Source organism: Lineus longissimus, chromosome 9, assembly GCF_910592395.1.
Source record: "Lineus longissimus chromosome 9, tnLinLong1.2, whole genome shotgun sequence".
In the NCBI taxonomy this organism is placed as follows: domain Eukaryota; kingdom Metazoa; phylum Nemertea; class Pilidiophora; order Heteronemertea; family Lineidae; genus Lineus; species Lineus longissimus.
The window spans coordinates 16403675-16412520 of NC_088316.1; the positions used below are offsets into that span (position 1 = coordinate 16403675).

General features: G+C 39.6%; 1 protein-coding gene across 4 annotated transcripts in view; it reads right to left on the bottom strand.

The window, feature by feature from the left end:
• LOC135493455 (transmembrane protein 272-like) overlaps positions 1–8846 on the bottom strand; it is a 92688-nt gene that overhangs the window by 78200 nt on the left and 5642 nt on the right. The window contains exon 1 of one of the 4 annotated variants that reach the window (XM_064780815.1): positions 3890–3931. The exons of 2 other annotated variants lie outside the window; for them this stretch is intronic. The gene's annotated coding sequence lies outside the window, so the exon portion shown is untranslated. Of the gene's footprint in view, positions 1–1478; positions 1624–3889; positions 3932–8846 lie in introns of those variants that run through there. One more of the 4 variants, XM_064780810.1, reaches the window with a different exon arrangement.

Here is an 8846-nt window from a genome sequence, read left to right on the forward strand (position 1 = left end):
ATACCGCAAAATTGCCATGATTAAGCAAATTGCAGCTCTAACTGTTTTCATGCCTAATTTGAACCAAACGATTTAGTATCTCCGGTCGTTACGGTTTAAAGAAATACTTGGCAAAATAGCTCGAATGTGTTCATCAACTGATGGACTAGCAATCACTGGTCGCATTAAGGCTACTACGCAACTAATAGTGTTTCCTCCCCATCGCCAAACTTGCTAACGTATTTTCATACGTAATGACAGATAGCAATGTTGATGTACTCGATATCTGCCTGTTCTCACAAGGAGCGTCGCGGCGAAATGTTAAGATGTCTGAATAACATTTCAGTATGGTCGTATCTTCGTTTTCACCGGGCGAGCTCTTAAATGTTCAAAGGTGTCTATGGAGGTCTCGTATAGTTTCAGCTTTGGTAAAGTGCGTTAAGACAGACATTGGTTATTGTTTTCTTCACAATGGCTGCCTCGGGCTCCACTTAGATGTAAAGCAACACAGTATGAATTGCGAATAAATCACCACAAGCAAATAAACTTAGGTATTGCTGATAATAGAAAATCGATTGTCAATAATTACAAGCAATTAATCACGATGGTAATTCATTATTGACTTATACCCAGATATAGTAAGCGCACTATTAAGCTGAGCGTTCCTTAAATCCTCCAACCAGTATATCCATCGTATACATTTCAAGGTTGCAAGGTATCAATTTCTTTAGGGAAAATATTTAGAGTATAAGGGCCACATCGCCATGGTAATTGAAAACGTAGGCGTTATTGTCGTCGCTCGAGAGTGTTGCCACCAGCAGACACTGGGTTGTAATGGACAGGCTGCGCTCGCCGTACCAGTGAATAATCAGACAGTGTGAACGTTCTTTTCAAATCATCCACTTTTTGCATGACGGTAAAGTAGTAACCTCAATTTAATGTTGTGAACGATATGTATCAGCATTTATTTACATATCAATACTATTCACTTCTGCCTTAACATCAACAGAACTGAAAGTAGGAGCAGGTAACATCCTTCAAAGGAATCCATATCCAAGACCACAAAGATCTTCAGCCAGTTGTTACAATGATTTTCTCACTAATGAATTGGCAATAAATGATCTAGCTCACAACTCTGAAACTAAGCTAGACAATACATAACCATCATATTATATCGTTAATTGCAATGTTCCAACTAGTCGCTATCAAAGCAATTTCTACCATGCCACACCCACAACACTTGTGACTATTAGACTCGAATGAATCAACTAACATAACATGACAACATAATAAGGAAAAATCCAAGAGACACTCTGTATATCACCTGCAATCATGCTGTCGCATTAGGAGCCATGTATACTACATCCCAAGACGCGTCGTTGGTACTCCTTAGTTACGGCTTATCCAGCGAAAGCGACAAACGCATGGTAACGAGGGGAGAAGGTGCGCAAGGTATAGAAAGCACGTTTTGGGGGGAGAATATATTTCATGGGACCTACCGTAAAATTCTGGTACTCCTGGCACCAACCATGTTTGCTTATCACAGACAACGGTCCAAATAAGATTTTGCACTGTTCCTTTTTGAAAGGTATCCGTTATGTGATGTTTTAGGGGGATTGTGCTGTGTTGTGACAGATTGTGGTGATTGCGCCGTTAGACGGCGAGAAGTGAAACTACAGGTGCCAGTGGGGAAAATGTATTGGCTGTTCTTAAACAGGTTGGGTTTTTTTCTGAAGACGGTAAAATGGATCGATCGTATTCCTTTAGTTTGTGTAGCAGCGGCATTCATGCTGCCAGCGGACAAATGATGAATTACTTCTCATAAATGTACTTGGCTATCAGATTGTTATTGTGGCTAAGAGAAAAGTCGCTCACTATTGATGAGCAGCTAGTGGCAGGAATTAATTTGTGTCTATCATGAGTAGTAGTATAAGGGCCGTTTTGGTGGATTTTATAGTTGATTCCCAAAACACAAATCGCCGTTTTGGTTTGGGAATCAACCATATACTACTACTGGCGTGAATTGAACTCAGACACAAATTTTAGTGACACACTACGTACATGATGGTTGGTAATTGTTTATCTGACTCTTCTGGACCTCTTTTTGTGAAATGTTTTACCAAGGACGGTAATTTGCAGTGGTCATTTTGCAGGGTTATTGTCACGCAACTATTTGCCTATACTATGAAGACTAAGGGATCACAGCATCAGAGTTCAGTACACATTAAAATCAGCACCGCATTCGTTGTACATTCTGCGTAAAAACATTTTCCCGGTTTAAAAAACCCAATGCTAGGATTATCATCACATTTTCCTGACGTGTATCTTGACAGCACTACTGTACATTGTATACATTGAAAACTTTACATCAATTTGAAACCACACAAATTCGACTAAATTCTTGTCTTAGCTATTTTATTAGACCTGTTAGAATTTTTTTTAAATGGGACGTGTTTTTTTCTGTGATAGCATGTCTTACATCGCCTGTAAAATCCAGAAAAGGAGATTCCATTTCAAAATCGACTTGCATTGTGTCATGAACTAAACGACCTTAAAGCATCCAATCAACGTAGAAGTAGATGACAGCCTCCGACGACGGCACACTAATGTTCATGTCAGACACATTTTAGAAATGACAGAATTCACCGGGCGTTGGCTTTTTACTGGTAATTTGATTTTATGAAAGAAGAGAATTAGCGCTTAAAGACATTGCTCTAATCATCGGATATGACGATAGCGCAGGTTTTAAATATGAGGTGACATATTGTGGTTGTCAAGAAAGGCGTAATGGGTTTTAGTCCCGCGATTTTTTCAGTGAGAGAAAATATAATCGGTTTGGGTGAACGGTGCTCAAGTTGAAAGCCAGTAGTTATGCAGATTCACCAAGATGACGTAACACGCTCGTCCCGCCTTGGAAGAGGAATGTTCCCCGGAGAATAATACTTCCAAGAGCAGGGGCGATTGATGAAGCAGAATTAGACTAACAGAGCAGTAGGGTATTTTCGAGTAAAAACTGTTTAACTCATGTTACTACGAATAGAGTATAAAAGCATAACCACGACAACCAAGATGACATTTCACCAAATTCATGCATTTCAAAAGAAATTCACAATACAACTAGCAGCCTGGCGAAGATCGTTCCTTAACAGTAAGTCATAAAAAGACGCTGCATTAACGTAACCATGTTCCTTTCTTATTCTCATAACTGTTTTCTATAAAAAAGCTTCATCCCGAATTAGACCTATATCAATCCCTATAACAAATGCATAAGACAACCGTCGTAGTACATGCTATTCAGTCAGGTTAGAGTGGAGTAACCACAACATCCGATTGGCGGCTTTTCTTGCATGAAAGCATTTGCATTCGTTTTAATCGAGTTAGGTAAATTATAAGACGCAAACGGCACGCGTAATAGGAAATCTAAAGCAATACCTTTGGGCGTTAAAACGAACGAAATCTCGACATGTAAATCAATTAGAAGGACAATTTCGTTTTGGTTTACTGCTAATTCCCTGTTAAAAGAATGCCTTGTGCCTTCACAAAACTGCAATAGGACAGTGTCTATTAAGAGACAGACTTCCCGAAACTGTGCCCGCCAATAATGGATAGAATATCATGGAATTATCATGGAATTATGTAGAGAAGAGTGTGATATCATCTACTTAGACATATAGGAAAGTTGCTAGAGACGAAGTCACCAATTTAATCTCATTGGTCGTCAGGTGCAAATGATAGAATTTTTCGTAGTGAATCGATTTCTAAAGAACAAAAACTAAGTTAACCTTTCACTCAGAGCCACCATGTGTCAAGCCTGGGATCCTTGACATTTAAAAGCCTCCTCCTTTTCCATTCAGGTTCCCTTTCTTTTACTCATCTGACAGAAAGGTCATTCACCCGGAATAGTACTTACTATTGAATTGGTTTAGACAAGACGACTGTCTTGTAGTAGGTTGGCTGAGATTTCGGCACACTCTTGACGCTATTAGAAAAAAAATCGGCGATTTTTATCTTTACGAATAGAGGTTGAACATCCACGAATTTCGCAAGAATTCAGCGGTTTACGATATTACACTGAACATATGATGGACGAATAAGAAAGTTTAGCTGTTCCTTATCGATAAAACGATTCAATGGACTGACGAGTTATCCATCAACAAGATGTCTCCAGTGCAAGCGGCGTTCATTCGATATGTCATAAACAGTTCAGTCGTCGTGACAGTATCCATTAAGGTAGTTGGGAAGAGTTTGTTCAAGCGTACCATGGACAATGTTCTCCAACTCTCGAATCATTGATGTTATCATACATTACATGTAGTTATACTAAATTTACCAGTTTGATTCGAAAAACAACGCTCCAGCCTTCTCCAGAATGTTAACTTGGACCTTAATATCATGGTAATTACATTTGCTGAAGAAAACAAGGTTATCAAAGTTGTTATGTTTCCGCTTCACAAAGTTTTTCAGTTATTTAAAGATGCAGATTATTGCAATAATCCCCAAGGTAAAAGCATTAACGTTGTAACTGCCATTGTATAAACTAAAACTACCCCTGAGATTGATATTTCTATAATTTACGCATTAAAAATATTTTCTTTGTGAAATTATTAGGGATTCAATACTGTTTTCTAGTCATGCGGATATGTTATCATCTTCAGCCAATAGCCGCCCTTAAGCAACAAATCTCCTCTCAAACGGGAGGCGTAATCTCCACTTGGAACTGTTTTGATTGTTTATGTAGCTTTAGATGGCCTTGTATGCCAAAAGACCTATCTATAAATCTACTTCGTAGATGGCAAATTGAATCGAAACGCGATTAATGACAACATGTACATGTATATGTGTTTTTTTAATTCAAACATGTCGAGAGTAACTATACCGTCGCTTCGACTTACTACATATGCGGTCACTGCACTAAGTATTCTACTGAAAAATATCGACTCTGCGTATAGATCCGTGGTGCAGGACCACCCTAAACTATTTACATTGTTTTAGGGCGATATACGTTTGTATATCCTTCCTACGCATCTCTGGCAGGTGCCAGTGTTTTCGTTAATGGTACCGTATTAAAGAAAGGATAAACAGGGGCACGCAATATCATAATTGATATTTTTCATCTGTCGCTTGCGCCTGTCCAACTCTATTGGTAAATAAAACGATATGCGGAGGACAGTCAGTATGGTAGTGGCACTAAGATGGTATGACCTTTTGTTTCCAAACCCTTCCTACATGTACATATAGGCATAGTAACGTAACCTTCCGGGAAATGATTTTTTCTTTCAGCGACTTTGCAAAATGTAGATCGAGTGGCCCAAAGGTAGTGCAAACGAACTTTAACAGGCAAAAAGTTAAAATATATTCTCCCACGTTCCAGGTAAGACCGGGGTAAAAGTGTGATGCCTTTACAGTCGTTGCTATTAGAAAATAAACCCCATATTTTACGTTATGGTGAGAAAAGAAATCTGTGTTGATAATTATAGACTATGAATAAGCTGAACCTAGAGCAAGCGTGCTGCAGATGCCCAGAAGCAGAAATTATTTAGCAAAGTTTGAGCCCTGGGGCACAACGGGGGTTGTTGGCTCAGTTGTCATTAACAACCAATTTGGTTCAACGTGATTCGACAGTCACCTGCGGCACAGCATTGTACCCACCGCCGACTATCATTACACTGCAGGGCGTGTTACAGCCGATAAGGTGACTTCACCGTTATATTTTAGCGAAGTACGATATTTCTTTCGCTTTTTTAATCGAAAGAAATTTCGCGAATTTTGTTTTAGCGAATCTCATTTATTTGTAAAAACCGCAAAATACATCGCCCGCGAAAATTTACTGCAACTGTTGACAGGCGGTTTACAGTAAACCATTATCATTCCCTCGAGTGCAGGAAATCTCAAAACAAACGTTTTAATTCTTCGGATCACGTAGCGACTTGAAAGCGCCTTGAGTGCAAAGACCATTGTCGATGGATCAACAATACGACTTAACTCTTGATGTTAATCCTGGAATGGGGTTCAAACGTTACATGAAAGATGTTAACATGCAACGTGTTAAGTGCAGTATACGTAGTTGATTTAGAACAATTTACAGCTCATCGCCCATGTTTGCAACTCTCACCATTTCTGGCTGTGATTTTGGTGTGATCGATGAACGAGACTGAAGAAGAATATCGATCAGTACTAATTTTGAAGGCTGGAAATTCGGCAGTTGGTTTTCACCCTAAACAATGACACGAACAGAACCGATAGTATCGACGACCAGGGCATCTTTTGATTTGGTTATCAAGACGGTTCACAGGGACAGATCCGGATCAACGATACCATCCTTTTTTATTTTTGTGTCAAAGTTTCCTCCGCCTTGAAAGCAAGTCGAGATAACAGCAAGAGTAACAGTACCTGTGCCATAGACTCGTAATCGCATTAGTGACTTCAAACATTTGTTATCACGGATATATTCATTGACGTACATCCATAATCGTCTTACGAGTTGCTTTGAATGTGTCATAATTGCCAATAACATTAATACTATTACATGTATATATGTGTTTTACGATAGGCCCTTCATGATGTCTTCAGGCAAAATGATATACCATGTCGCCCTTATGATAAATCATATTAAATACATCAAAATCTAACCACATGTACGTATGCTGTTAAGATGTTACTTTTGAGACATATACCGCATCTCAATTATATTAGACGTCGCATTTGTAACTGTCAATGTTGAAGAGTCATTGTGGAAAACTCATGTCGTTTCCTGTCAGAAATGCCTTCAATTTGCCATCAGGAACTAAAAGACGGATCATAATTTGAGGTAACTGAGGAAAAATACCTCCATGTTTAACATTTTCAGTTGCATAGAGGTTTGGCTCTATTGTAATGTACATGTACATCCTGTACATTGACAATATACTTTGGCAAGCTCGATTCCTTTTTCAAAGATAGTCACTAAAAATACGCCTCCCGTCCATTTTGAAATACACACGTATATAGTGCATGTGATAAAAAAGCTTTGTTCGGCAATTTGGCGTTGTACCATCAGCTTCGCGTCGCTTTCACCCAAACGAGATGGAGTGTTCAATACACATAACACTGGCTCCACTTACCGGTCAATACAAAGTGATTCTCTCCAATAATGTAAACATTATCCAAATTGCTTCAGCTTATGGTTTGTAAAGATCAATTTGGTATCAATAGGTGCAATAGGATAGTTTGTAGGATTCTTTGTGCCTTTACAGGAAGATTTCGGATCGAATGTCAGTGCATGGTTTTCAACAAAACCAGTTCATGAAGGTGAATTGCGAGATTTTTTTTCGATCAACGAAACAACAATAAACATTGTCAGGCATGCATTCATCTTCCAGTGCAACGGACGTCGTTCGGAGCAGACGGCTCGTAGAGACTGAGGCTTTAGTTGACATTTCATACTTTATCAGAAAGGTTTCCGTGCTTGCCACAAGTTATCAAAGTAGATAGCATGCGTTACAACTCCTAGTCATGCTTCTCTCCTATCGTATTTCCTTTTACATATGATAGTAACATGGAATCGGGCAGGCTATCACGATATTAACTAACGCTGGAGTAGGTATTATAAAGTTGCTTGTTCCCGCTTTACCTGCCAACCTATATGGACATTTTCCTCTTATTTGATTTGGAAATCGTTGTCTGATAACTTGTCAACCGTGAAAGCAAACATTTCCATGATGTTATTGTGTGACTGATGTAACGCGTGTCATCGTCCTCCATACTCAAGTGGTTCCCTGCAAGCGAGTGAATGGGCACATTTCCCCCGCATTTCTTTTTTTTACTTTCAACAGAGTACATGTACATGTGTATATAACAATTACAACAATTGCCTACATGGTTTACAACAACCTCTCATCGAGACATGATATGAAACAATTGATAAATCTATGCATCTGGAAAAGACGATGGCCTTTTCTTGCCAGAACATCGCTTCGATGTCGTCAAGGTTATAATCTATAGGACATCAGGGCGAGGTGCGCTAATACTACAAGGGCTAGAGACTCTCTATACCGAAAGCGAAGGAAGCGGCTTAGCGTGGCCGTATCTTATTGCAATCACCCGTAAAAACAATAAGATGTTTCGTAAAGCTGCTTTCGAATAGTGGAAACGTAATGTAATGGAAATGCAATTATAACTGCACGATATGCTGTTAACCTAACTCACTTTCACAATTTTGATAATAAGTCCTTCAGCAGTTTCATAATGATGAACAGTACTGCACTATCATCAGAACAATATTTTTGGCAACGCAGTCAGTTAACGTTTGAAGGTTTTTCCATTTACGGCAGCATTGCACACAGGACCTGGGCCGGCGCGGGGTTCAGAGGTGATCAATGTTTGTTAGCTAGTGTCACGTGGGCAATATTGAAAGGTCGCGCGATGTCGTGAAGATAGAGCAACCATAAGCCTCTCTGTCCTTTGGAACTTCTACAACCACGTTTGAAGTCCTGGCACCCGATACGCTGGACAACAAATGAAGTGGATCATGCAATCTGCCACCAGTCACGGAAACTCATGGTATATCGAAATACTCGATATCGTGAGCTATACATGTATGATGTTCCATTCATTGACAGGATCAAGAAAGGACTACGGTTCAGGGATACCTTTAAAGTATAATCCCCAGTGTGACAACGTAGCCTATGGCGGAAGTCACACGTCACCAACACTGACATTGGCGACCGATTCTTGTCAAACGCCCTAATTAGCAAGATTTAATACCACAGGGTTATCCTCCACGTGTTAATTAGGGTCCCCTATATCAAGAACGCCGTGACGTCTTCTTGGAGATTTACGAGGTGGGTGTGGTAGCTGGTTCAACAAACGCAATAATGCATATAGGAGAA